This window comes from Gracilinanus agilis, chromosome 1 (assembly GCF_016433145.1).
Source record: "Gracilinanus agilis isolate LMUSP501 chromosome 1, AgileGrace, whole genome shotgun sequence".
Taxonomy (NCBI): Eukaryota; Metazoa; Chordata; class Mammalia; order Didelphimorphia; family Didelphidae; genus Gracilinanus; species Gracilinanus agilis.
The window spans coordinates 307,863,382-307,877,343 of NC_058130.1; the positions used below are offsets into that span (position 1 = coordinate 307,863,382).

General features: G+C 42.1%; 1 pseudogene; it reads right to left on the bottom strand.

The window, feature by feature from the left end:
* Window positions 1–364: 364 nt before the first annotated feature.
* LOC123251236 lies at window positions 365–1,477 on the bottom strand (annotated as a pseudogene).
* Between the last annotated feature and the right edge of the window lie 12,485 nt (window positions 1,478–13,962).

Below are 13,962 nucleotides of genomic sequence, written 5' to 3' on the forward strand. Positions count from 1 at the left end.
GGGTGTTAATTTTCTAAGCTCCTTGCTAGCTTCTCATCTAGTACTAAGTAGAGGTACTTAAGTTAGTGTTAACTCAAGATAGACAATAGGGTAAAGAATTCTCTTTCAAAACACAGACATGAAAGAGGAATCATGGACATAATCCACTTGAAAAGATGAAGAACCAATGGAATGGAACAGAGGCCACACCAGTCTAATACTAGAATACCAATAGGATACAATTAAAGGAACTTAACTATCTTCTGCTATCATTGTGGTTGAGAAAGATATATTAGGAATAGTTGGGGCCGACTCTTCCTGACCTTTTTGGGGGTCCTTAGTAAAGGTACTGCAGAGGTGTTGGTCAGTGGTATAATCATGTAATCTAGCAGCCTATTTGGATCCTATAAAGAATCAAAGGATTATAGATTAGAACTAGAAGAGATTCATAAAGCAATGGAGGGGCTGTGGGGTGGGGGTTGTGCTTGCTCTGAGACTCTGAGGGAGAGGCTGCAGGGGTGCTGGTGAGACGGGGTTGTCCAGCATGCTCCCCATGGGAGGACGCAGGGCTATCACAAGGCTTCTCAGGTGGCAGGTAGTGTAGACACAGCTTCTTGTTCCGGGAGGTCAGGGCTTTCAATCTTTTGAATTTGCTGCTGTGACTGTGGTGAAGGCTGTCTGTGATAGCTGCTTCTCACGTTTTCTCTTCGTCCCATAGTACTTGTCCCGCACTGACAGGGTGAGATAGAGCTGGGAGTGAAGTTGCCTCTCTTTGCTGTCCAGCTCATAGTACTGGGACTGTTCTTCCTTTGAGAGCAAATGCCACCTTTTCCCCAGAATCTGGTTAACCAGAATATGGTTCCAGCATACACACTCAGCCACCACCTTGGCCCACATCTCCTTCATATACAACATGATGACATTGAGAGGTTTCTTCACGTTGGGTTTCTTCCCTTCTTCCTTTTTCATGGTCATTGGGGATTTCGAGCTCATAGATGGGCTCATGGTGGGAGGTGTGGGTTCCTGTTTGATGATGGGTAAGATGATGGCTGGGTCGGGGATCCCTAATATGCAGAGACCATGGTGGGAAGGGACCACCATGTGTGTTGAGAACTGACTTGAAACCAAACTGGACACTGAAGCATTCATGGCAAGAGCTGGGTACAGTGCTGGAAGCCTCCAGGAGGGATGGACATCAGGTGTCCTTGCTGTGGGATGAGCCAGTCCAGTGGATAGGGGAATCTGACCAAGAGCTCCAGGAGACAGTGGCTAATAAGGTGACAGGCTCAGCAGGATGAGGTAGCCTCGGGGATTCCTGCAGTCTTCCGATTGCTCTCTGGGGAGAAGTGGACATTGCTGTAGGTGATGAAGGGAGTCAGTGGTACCGGTGGGAAAGGTGCTGGACCACAGGAACTTTGTTAGACAAGAGCACAGGGGATGGTGACCTCGTGTCCTTCACTGTGGTGGTTGATGGGACATCAATGAGGGGCCATTTCATATGTTCTATGCTATTATCAGAAAATATTCCTTTGCAAAATTTTAAATAGTCAGAGTGTCTTGTGTCATTCCAGTCCCAAGCTTAAGCCACCAGATTGACCTGTCATTCCTAGCCTACAATATTTAGTTTTAGGCAATAGGATTGAATTGCAATGGCCTCGTGGCTAACTTTGGAACTAAAACCAGAAGATGATTCAGAGCAAAAGTAACCTTGTGTAATCAAATGGTTGTACACACCCTACAGCTACACAACTATGACTGTATATGGGGAATTCTCTCAATGGAACAGAGAAAGAGTGCCCAATGACTATACTATTCACAGGGTTTTCTTGGAAAAAATGCTGAGGTGTTTTGCTATTTCCTTCACCAGTGTATTAAAGCAAACAGAGGTTAAGTGATTTGTCCAAGATCATTCAACTAGTAAATGTCTGAGACTGGATTTAAACTCAAGACTTCCTATCTCCAGGCCGAGCACACTATTCTCTGAGCCACCTAACTTCCTCCTAGGAAAACAGAGGTTAAGTGACTTGCCCAAAGTCATACAGCTAGTAAGTGTCAGAGGCCAGATTTGAAACCAGGTCTTCTTAATTCCAGGGCCAGGGCTCTATCCATTGAGCCATCTAGTTGCCATCTTTTTGTTTTTAAACCCTTACCTTCTCTTTTAGACTCAATACTATGCATTGCTTCCAAGACAGAAGAGTAGTAAGAGATAAGCAAAGGGGGTTAAGTGACTTGCCCAGAGTCACACAGCTAGGACATATCTAAAGGCAGATTTGAACCCAGGTTCTTGTCTGTAGGCCTGGCTCTCAATCTACTGAGCCACCTAACTACCCCTGTTTTGAAGCAACAGAAGGTGACATAGAGGATAAAGATGCTGCTTTGGTAAACCTTCCCTGGCTATGGCTAATGGTCTTTTAAAAAAACAATCTGAATCATTAGGATAAGGAAAATGAAAATAAACTGTCCTTGAGCTCACCAAAAAAGTTCTTGGTGTTTAAGACTACTTTCCCTGAAGGCAGAGGGACAATATGATTTGTGTGACAGCTCAAGTGAATGTGTCTAGCTATACTAATGAGAATTGGTTGATAAACTATAAGTTGGAAGAATATTCTTCATCCTAGAGATCTTAATGGAAAATGTGTTGAAATCCACTTAGATCAGGACTACAAAAGAAAAGAATGGGAATAAGAGTAAGGATAAGAACTAGAAATTTATCCAAATAGCAAGACAACCTTAGGACTGTCTTGTAATAGACCTCCAAAGGATGAGTTTCTCCACAGGAGAGTTAGAGTGTGGCCAAATATTCCCCACCAAAGTTTGCCCAGAAGCTTACAGAAGTTTAAATAACAACCTGATGAGTCACTGGAATAATGGTTGGTGAGGACATGGTCAAATGGATGATTATATAGTTCCTCTAAGCAGAAGAGTTCTTTCAACTTATAGAAGATTTACTTCTTCCAAGCCAGTTAGAGGTTCCATAAATCAGTTAGAGGTCCCATGTAGGACCATCTTTTGAGGGGTTTTAGGTTGCTAAGATAGGCAGTTGAATATATTTGGCTCCATAAAGATATGTTCCCTTCATAGCTGGTTCCTTCAAGGGAGAAGGTGAACTTTCCCCCACAAAAAAAATGTTGATAGACTGGATCTATGTACAGCACCATCTGTGCTTCCCATCTTCCCATGCCCAAAATAGTAGAAATAAATATATTAATTTATGATGTGCAACTCTATTTTATTTTAAATTTCTATTTTAAAACTAAGTAGGTGTTATGTAATTTCTTTTTCTATAATAAGCATGGGAGCAGTTAGTAGGCAACTACTAAATGATGAATATATCCCCCTTATCTGGTAAGCAACTGATGTAAAAAGTGNACTGATAAAAATACTTGATAATGTGATGGAATAACTGAGGAAACAATCCAAGCTATACAATTTATTAGCAAAACAGGAATAATAAATGAATCCATGGGTTCCCCAGGCAGTACAATAACCATGAATACAGAGTGAGACAGATTTTTATGTGCTAAAAACAATTAAACAAATAAGACTGGTTAAGAGAAAATAATTAACCAAAATACTAAATTAGGCTATCTGATTTCTAATTGTAAGAATGACTTTCCAAGTTGGGAGGGGGAGATTAAACAGATCCAATTTCCTGAAATCAGAAAAAGAGGTGTCCCTCTCCCCACAAGTATCTATATTCAAAGAAACGTGGAAACAATAACTGGTTGTCCAGTATAGGGCAAGTGTTAAGATAAGATATCTGAATTGCTTGAGATGTGTAATTTTGAGAAAACTCTTTGCATTAATCTTTGAATCTGACCAGGTTCTGGTCAGCATAACCTACGTCCTTAGTTAAGGATCTCTAGGTAGGAGGCAGAGGTGATAATTTTCCAACCACAAAGGGTTAGATTCAAACAATGCAATAAAGCTTTCTCCTAATTCTCATAATTGAATAAAGTTTTCTCACAAGGCAGAAATTGGACTAGATCTATAATTGAATACAAAGTGTAATGGACCAGGGAAGTTAACTAAATTATCTGTGGGTTCACAATGGGGTGAGGCAGACAGGAATGACAGATGTACAGGACCAAACAAGGTTGGGAGACCAGGGTTTACTGCCAAGGAGGTGACTGCTACTGAAGTGGCAGTTGGGCCCAACCGCCACCCTGCAGTATCTAGTCTAGGCCTATGGAAACCAGCAAGTAAAAGGCAAACATTTATAACAGTTTAATTGTGGGAAAGAATAATAAAGGATGGGAATAAGGGATTCTACTCTTACAAGCTAAGGGCAAACCATAGGGTCAAGGGAGGGGCTTATCTACACTAATCTAAGACCTAAGCAAGGCAAGGCCCAGAGAACAACAGTACTGGAGTGGGAATCCTCACAGCAGAGTCCAGAGATGTTTCCAGGATGCCAGGAACCAACTCCTCCAGAACTGATGGTCCAAAGTAGTCCAGTAGGGAGAGGAAGTCTGCAAGCTGTCCACCAGATCGCAGATCACTCCCTACTCAGTGCTGTCATGCAGGATAGATGTCCTCTGCTTCCAACCTTTACCACACTCCAGGATCCCAGGGACTCAGGGAGCAACTCCACTAGCTCTGAGGTCTCCCAGGGAATCAGTTACTACTTGTCCCAACCACCATGGAGTCCTTCTCAGAGAATAAAAAGCAGGCTACCTGCTTCTTCATTCCATCTTGGAATTCTCCAACCCTTCCTGCAAGATCTAATACTAATACTAAGCTAATAACTAAGTAATAATCTTCCTCACAACAAAAGGGAACTGAACTAAATCCAGAATTGAGTCACAACATGGAATCAATGTGGTTCATTCAATTCCTCTAGTAATGACATTAGGAAACTAAAGCTTTGATTGATAGTTTCCTTTCATTATAAGCTTAAGTAATCAATCATCAATCAGAACTTTAAGCACTCTTAGCCAGAACCATAAAATGCCACCAGAGAGCACAATCATCAGTCTGTTTCTGAGTCATGACTAGAAGACTTCTTCATTCCCCAAACTTGGAAATTCAAGCATCCTAAGTTCTTTTGAGAGCATTGTAGATTGGTGAAGACTTCCTAGAATGCCACTTAGCAAGGAGGCCCATAACCTCTGGCTGGGCAAAAAAGGAACTCATGAGCACTGAGTTGATTTGACAGACTTACTAGTGAGTCAAACTTACTAGAACCTTCAGGAATCTGCTTGGTGGTTTGCTGGTAGAGGAGTTGATTTTTCCATTGTCCTGTCAACTTGAAATCTAGAGATCCCCAAGTTTAGTTAGTTTGAAAGCTAAAGATCCCAAGTTTGATCTTGTCATGTAAGAACTCCTCCAGAGGGAAAGCCCCGCTTCACAAGTTTCAGACTAACAATAGACTTAAAGTATTTTAGATGGAACTAGAAGACTCAATCAGATGCTAAATACCCTTTTGTTCTAGTAGAAACTCCCATTGTGTCAAAGCCCTTTCTCAAGTAATCCAGCCCTTGGGCTGAATCTTGCCCTTTTGTGTTCATTGTAAAGCAATCATCCTCTCCCTGATAATCCTGTTAAAACTCCTCATTTCTTTTTAGCCATTGTAAATCTAATCAATCATACTCTTCTATATTCAGTTCCCCAGGGAGTATATAAGTTCCCCAGGTTTTGTGGTTCTTCAGAGCTATCACCTCACACATAATGATTTCTCCGAGGGATACTGTCCCCAGAGTCCCAGGGTATAGACCCTGTAAAAGTTTTTGGCACTGGACTCTGGATGCAACCAAAATATTGGACTTATCCCTTTCCTGATTAAAGACTTGGTTTTTCTAACTATTTAATAGTTAAGTTTAACAGTCAATAAAGTTTGTTTGTATGCTTTGATGGGTATGTCTTATTAGTGTACTACTAGTTCTTTTTTTTTTTTTTTTAGGCAAAGGGGGGTTAAGTGACTTGCCCAGGGTCACACAGCTAGGAAGTGTCTGAGGCCAGATTTGAACCCAGGACCTCCTGTCTCTGAGCCTGGCTCTCAATCCACTGAGCTAGCCAGCTGCCCCCAGTACCAGTTCTAATAATCATTTGTAATAGTAAGTCAGTTCTAATTGTAATAGTTAAAAAGGTCACCAAATTGTAATAATTAAAATCAAATTATGAATGTGTTAGTAGCTTTAACAATTTAGTTTAATCAAAGTAGAGATAGTAAAGAGAGGGAAATGTAGGAAAGAAGTAAGGAACAGTTTAGCTAAATTCCTTTGTGAGCCTTCAGGTTCCAATCTCCAGTCAGAAGTCTGCAAGAATCTCTTCAGCAAGAGTCCCCAGTGCAGCAGTCTGAATCCAAGTCCCTTCTGCTCAAGTTGCCAACCCAGGAATGAATGCTCAGATCTCTGGCCCTTTTTCTTCTCTATCCACTAGTTCTCCCACATCACAACTCAGGAACCTATCATAGTTCCTTAATTTGCCTGACACCACCCAGGGTGGCAGTGGCTATGGGATCAATTTCCTGTCTCATTGATTTCTACTTCCTTTCACCATGATCAAGTGTATCCTCGAACATCTCAAAGGACCTCCAAGTCCCTAATTGATTAAATTAGAAGGGGGGGGGGGAATTCCAAGTCCCTAATTGATTAAATTAAGACAAAGGGATTCCCTTCTCACTATATTCTATGAACAGCCTAGATAGGCAGCAATTGGAGGCCTTCTGTCCTAGAAGAGTCCCAGGTGAATAGTCTCAGGCTTTAACAATGATCCTCTTGGTTTGTACCAGAATAGCATGGATTGATCAACTGGTGAAATCTGAGTGAAAGATCAGGATAGGTCTTAGCAACTTTCCAGGCAAATACAACTATCCACACAAATAGACACCCTGGAGAAAGAGGCACAGCATCTGACATTGCTGACTGAGGGTAATGACACTATCTCCTTTATTGAGGGACTTTATATGTGATTCCTGAAACTCTGGATTGATAAGATCAATATGTCTATGTGGATGCTAATAAAACTATATCCTACTTTGGGGCCATAAGGGCCTCCCTGAACTACCTTATCTTTAAGTACTCTCAAAAACCTCTGCTCAATTGGGCAGTCTTAAATCACCCAAAAGTCTAGATCTACACTTCAGGAACTTTTGGGAAGAGAGTTGTTTGGAGCTAATACTGGGGTTCTCTCAATGATCAGCTCATCCTAACCACAGGAACAACATGTAAACAAAGGTCAGTGTCTGACTCGTGGTTGTTCAAAAGACAGTTATTGTCAAATAGAGGGCAAGCAGACATAAACATCCAGGTTATTGATGTGAGATAAAATATCCCACTAACCTTGCCAAGTAGCTGATAAGATATGTGGGTTCTTTAGATTTTCAATTATGAGAAAACCCCTCATCACATCACATCAATTTTTAGACATAACCTAAGTCCTTGGGTAAGGCAGTTCAGTTCCCCAATCACACAGAACTAAGTCCAAACAATGCTTAATTTCCACAATCACTGCCTTCCTTAGAGCCTGCACAGAGAGAGCGAAATTAGTCAGAAAGTTGCCTTGGGTGTTTAACATATTATTAGCATCCTATTTCCATTACAGTTTGCTCCCCACACCTGGAAAACAGAGTGAATCATGACATCAGTTCCTTGGGAACCACAAGGTAACAACTGCCCAAACAAATGACCCCTTCCTTATTAACTAATCAAGATAAAAAGCATTCCTAAAAATCCCTCTGGCACTTTACCTCCATCCCTTCCTTCCTTCCACTCCCCACTAGCTACCCTCCTTCTCTCTCTGTCTCCACTCTTGCTATATTTTCTCATTATAAAGCTTGTTCCCTCATCATGGAATCAGCCTGAGCAGTCAAATTTTTTTGAAAGGACTTTAGTCTTGCTGCCCCACATCATTTTTTGCACCCAAAGTGGGACAATTCATCTTTGGCTCAGCTCTCCCCATTGCAAGGTAAGCTTGCTTCCACTCACCCTCCACTTCTTACTCTTTGCTTTGTGCTTTTTTCTTTCATTCAAGATTAGCTGAGTCAGGCCTTCATAGCCATTGAGTTCCAGTTGGTGGGAGACAATCCATTGGAACTCTAAGTCTGGGGCTGCAGTGAGACGCTTCTGTGTCCATTTTAAAGCCAGGCAGCACTCATTCTGCTGCTGTGCCTGGGTTTTTTACTACTCTCCTTCCCTTTCTTGTAGCCTTGGCAAACAGCCCCTGTGCTTGTCTCCCTGTCCTTCATTATAGGATAGGCTTCTTCAGTCCCACGGAGTTCTCCCCTTGGCTGTCTTCTTTTCAGTTGGAAAAAGTTTGACCAGAAAGACTTAGAAAAGAAGTGGCTTGTATTATTGCAATAATGAATGGCCACAATATCCCCTAGAATTGGGAGAAGAATGGCCAGTAAATGGGACCCTACGTTATGTACTGTCCTACATTTTGGATTTGTTTTGCAAAATGGAAGGGAAATGGACAGAAATCCCTTACATCCTAGCCTTCATGGCACTAGGACAAGAGTCAAAACTCAGAAAACAATGCAGGAACTGCTTTGCCAAGACAAATTTCTCCCCAGACAAAATCCCTCCTCCCAGCAATACCTTAGATGACACCCGCTCCTGAACCATCCAGCAATATCCTCCCTGCAAGCAACTGCTGCCCCACCTTTCACCCTGCCAAGAGCTTCCAGATCATTTCTGCCTCCTTATCACTTTGATAGCACTCCTGATCAGTTAACTCCCCCTTTCCCTTCTGCTCTCTGTCCTTCACTCCCACAGTTCCTGCCTTCCAGCCCTTGCAGAGCAGCATCAACTATGCAGCCCCTGCTAGAGACACCAAGACCTTTTATCTTCTCAGGGAGGTTGCAACAGAAGGGATGATATGGATTCATTTCTGCTTTTCCATCTGAGACCTCTCAGAAAAAGTAGAAACCTGAATGATTTTCCAAGAATCCTACAAAATTCAAAGAGGAGTTTAAGTCAGTGAGACTGCCTTTTGACTTGTCCTAGACAGATTTACACTTTATTATTTCCTCTTATTGCACTATAAATGAAAAGTAGAGGATTTCGGAAATAGCCCAGAAAATGGGGGGGGGGGTGATATAGCTGAAACTGATGTGGGGGACAGGTATGGGGTGGAGGCTGTTGCAGTGCTGGCAGCTGACTCTAATTGGAATTATCAAAGGGACCACAGAGAGAGAAAGAAAAGAGAAAACTTGAAAAGGTGCCTGATTGAAGGCATGAAACAGGGAGTGAGGAAACAGATTAATTATGAGAAACTTAAGGAAGTTGCCCAAGGCAGGGAAGAAAACCTAGCCTTGTTTCAGAACAGGCTTGCAGAAGCCATGAAAAAATACACAAATATAGAACCTGAAACCCCAGAAGGGGTGACCATTCTTTTTTTTAATTATAAAGATATTTTATTTTACCAATTATATGTAATAACAATTTCCATATGTTTTCCAAAGTTTATGATCCAAATTGTCTCCCTTCCTTTCCCCCTCCCAGAGCTGACAAGTAATTCAATCTGAGTTATACATGTAATATCATGCAAAATAAATTTCCATATTGGTTATTTTTATAAGAGAATAATCATATAAAACCAAAATTCCCAAACAAAATCCCAAATAAACTAAAGTGAAAAATTGCATGTTTTGATTTGATGTTTGAAAGAACAGTTCTTTCTCTGGAGGTGGATGGGATTCTTTGTTATAAATCCCTCAGAATTGTCCTGGACCACTGTATATCTGAGAGGAGCTAGTTCACAGTTGATCATCCCACAGTATTGCTGTTACTATGTATGTACAGTGTTCTCCTGGTTCTGCTTATTTCACTCTGCATCAGTTCATGTAGCTCTTTCATGATTTTTCTGAAGTCATCTTGCTTATCATTTTTTGCAGCACAATAGTATTCCATCACTATCATATGCAACAATTTGTTCAGCCATTAGAGGTGACCATTCTTAAAATACATTTTATTAAACAGTCAGCCATACCTATCCACAGGAAACTGCAAAAATTAGACATGGAACCTCAGACCCTCCCCTCTATCCCAAATGCTCAATGTGGCCCTTAAAGTTATAAATAAGAGGGATCTTGCAAAGGCTGAGGAGAAGAACCATAAGGCTTGAGCACATAACAAGGAAAAGGCACAGATGATTACAGCTGCCATCTCTACCAATGAAAGAGTATCGGAATACCCAGGAGACTAGCTCATGTTTCAAATGTAGTAAGAAGAGTTATTGGTTCAAAGTCTACCCACAGAAGCAGAAGCTGCCTGGGCCCTATTCTAATTGTGGACAGGCTAGCCACTGGAAAAAGGACTGCCCAGTAGGTCATCATGAACCAACTTCCTGCCCTCCAGACTCTTTAGGATTCAGAGTGATGGGGCCCAGGGTTCAGTTTGGCTCCTTCCCTTTATATCACCATTGTTGTGATAGATGTGGCAGATAAGCACATCATCTTTGTTATTGATTCCAGAGCCACTTATTATGGCCTAGCTCAGTTCTCAAGACCCATAAGACCCTCCATGCATCTCATAGTTGGGATCAAGGGGCACCAAAAGAAGTATTTAGAAACCCAACCTTTCCTCTGCCAGATTAAGGATCTCCTATTCCATCACAGCTTTTGGTAATTCCCTCCTGCTGATCCCCTTACTAGGAACAGCATTATGCTAAAAATAGGGAGACATTTCAGCCTTGTTAGGGGTTCATCCTGTGCTGATACCTTCATACTATTAGATGAGCCTTTAAGCAGAATCCCTCACATTCCCACCTTTGTATGGGAGAGAATTGATCTCCAAGTGTGAGACATAGGGGTCCCTGGAAGGGCAATCCATACAGCCCCATGATTGCATAAAAAATCCTAGCAAGTTCCCATATAAGAAGCAATACCATGTGCACCCAGAGGTGAGGGAGAGACTACAAACTTTGATAAGCAGGTTTTTTCAGTAGGGCTTCTGTTATATACTCATTCTTCCTAGAACATACTCATCATTCCTGTAAAAAAAAAAAGTAGGAAATATTGGATGGTCCAATATTTAAGGGTTACCGATGAGACTATAATCCCTATCCACCCTATTATCCCTAACCCCTACATGATATAGCTCAGATCCTAGGCAGCACAACTTGGTTTTCAACCTTGGACCTCAAGGATGCCCTTTTCATGTTCCCCTACACAAGGACTGTCAGTTTATTTTTGCTCTTGAGTGGGAGTCACCAGCCAACCCCATCCTACAATAATATACTTGGACCATCCTCCCCGAAGTATTTAGGGACAGCTTCCATCTATTTGGCAATAGTTTTAGCAAGGATCTAAGGGATTTACATGTCAACAACAGTGTGGCTATTCAACAAGTAGATGACATCCTTATCTGCAGCTCTAACTTTGAAACTTCACATACAGACACTGTTAAGACCCTAAACTTTCTGGGAAAAAGAGGATACAAAGTCTCAGTAAAAAAGGCCAAACCACCCCTAAGCAACTAGACATGGTAGCCCCGGGGTGGTTTGCTGGCTTGCAAGCAATTGCAGCCTCCACAATGGTGGAGGAAGCGGCTAAACTGACTCTTGGGCAGGCCCCTGAAGTTCAGACCCACCCCCCATTGGGTTCAGAGTGTCCTTGAAACAGAAGGCCACACAAAGGACATGAATAGGCAATTTTCAGATAAAGAAATCAAAACTATCAATAAACACATGAAAAAGTGCTCTTAATCTCTAATAATTAGAGAAATGCAAATCAAAACAACTCTGAGGTATCATCTTACACCTAGCAGATTGGCTAAAATGACAGCAGGGGAGAGTAATGAATGTTGGTGGTGATGTGGCAAAACTGGGACATTAGGGGCCAGCTGGGTAGCTCAGTGGATTGAGAGCCAGACCTAGAGACAGGAGGTCCTAGGTTCAAATCCAGCCTCAGACACTTCCCAGCTGTGTGACCCTGGGCAAGTCACTTGACCCCCATTGCCTACCCTTACCAATCTTCCACCTATAAGTCAATACACAGAAGTTAAGGGTTTAAAAAAAAAACTGGGACATTAATGCATTGCTGGTAGAGTTGTGAACTGATACAACCATTCTGGATGGCAGTTTGGAGCTATGCCCAAAGGGCTTTAAAAGACTATCTGCCTTTTGATCCAGCCATAGCACTGCTTGGTTTATACACCAAAGAGAAAATAAGGAAAAAGACTTGTACAAAAATATTTATAGGTGCGCTCTTTGTGGTGGTAAAAAACTAGAAAACGAGAGTATGCCCTTCAGTTGGGGAATGGCTGAACAAATTGTGGTGGTATCTGTTGGTGGTGGAATACTATTGTGCTCAAAGGAATAATGAACTGGAAGAATTCATGTGAACTGGAAAGACCTCCAGGAATCGATGTAGAGTGAAAGGAGCAGAGCCAGAAGAACACTGTACACAGAGACTGATACACTGTGGTAAAATTGAATGCAATGGACTTCTGTACTAGCAGCAATGAGATGATCCAGGACAACTATGAGGGAATTATGAGAAAGAACACTATCCACATTCAGAAGAAGAACTATAGGTGTAGAAATACAGAAGAAAAACAGCTGCCTGATCACATGAATGAATGGGGATATAATTAGGGATATTGACTCAAAATGAGCACCCTAGCACAAATATCAACAATATGGAAATGGGTCTTGATCAATGACACATGTAAAACTCAGTCGAATTGTGGGTCAGCTATAGGAGGGAGTTGGGGGAGGGGAGGGATAAAATAGGAAACCTGTAACCATGGAAATTAATTAAATAAAAGATAGTAGTAAAAAAAAAAAAGAAACAAAAGGCCACAGGTGCCTGACCAATGGCAGACTGACCAAGTATCAAGCCGCCTTGCTCCTAGTCATACCAGACCTAATCTGGAAAGTGTATCCCACCTTGAATCCTGACACTTTGCTCCCAACTCCAGGATCTGACCCCAAGCATAACTGCTGAAAGGTCACAGACTCTTCCTGCTTTAGCCAAGCTGATCCTAGGGATACCCCTCTAGATAAACTAGACCTTATGTGGTACAAATATTGGTCCAGTTTCATGGAAAAGGGAGAGAAGAAGGCTGGACACCCAGTAGTGAGTCTGAACACCACCACAGAGGCCAAGTGACTCCCTCTGAGTACCTCAACACAAAAGGTAGAGCTCCTAACACTCATAAGAGCACCGGAATTAGCTAAAGGGAAGAGGCTTAATGTGTACACAGACTCCAAATGTGCCTTCCATATTTGACATGCACATGATGCCATATGGAAGGAGAAAGAGCTCCTTGTCACTAAGAACTTCCCCATGAAACATAGCCCTGAAGTCATGCAACAACTCTAGGCACTAACTCAACCCCTTGAGGTAGCTGCCACATTGTAAAGGACATCAAATGGAAGTCAACAGGAACAAAAGGAAATAAGAGAGTAGATTCCATTGCAAAACACACACAGCCAAAGGGACCACCATCCTGATCCTGGTTTCCCTCCAGCTCTTCCCTTCAACCACAGAAGAATTACATCCCAGAAGTGCATCAAGGATGAGAAGGAGAGGTTTAGGGAAAAGGATGGAAGTAACTGGCTGCAGTCACCAATAGGACAACTCCTTGTTCCAGAAGGTCTCCAGTAGAAACTAGTAATGGATCTTCACCAGGCCATTTACCTGGGCCTCTAAAGCCCTAAGAGAAACAGTTAGGTCCCTCATTGTGGGGAAAAGGCTAGAGAAACAATTAAGCAGATGTGTAAGAGCTGCATGACCTGAGAACAGACCAACCCAGAAGGAGGTATAAAACCACCTCTTCTTCTAAAACCAGTTTAGAGATGGGGCCCCCTCCCAGGGGAAGAGTGGCAAATTGGTTTTACCCACCTAGCACTTGTTTGTACCAGACTAACTGCTCTCTTTTCCTAGGCTAAGTAGGCAGTACATTTGGTCCCCTCTTCTCTTATTTGCATCCATACTATTGGAATACCACAATGGACCCTCCCAAAAGAGCCATCTTCCAATTCTCCAGGACTATGGCCCATGGAGAGAAACTTACCAACCTTTGGGTAATCCAA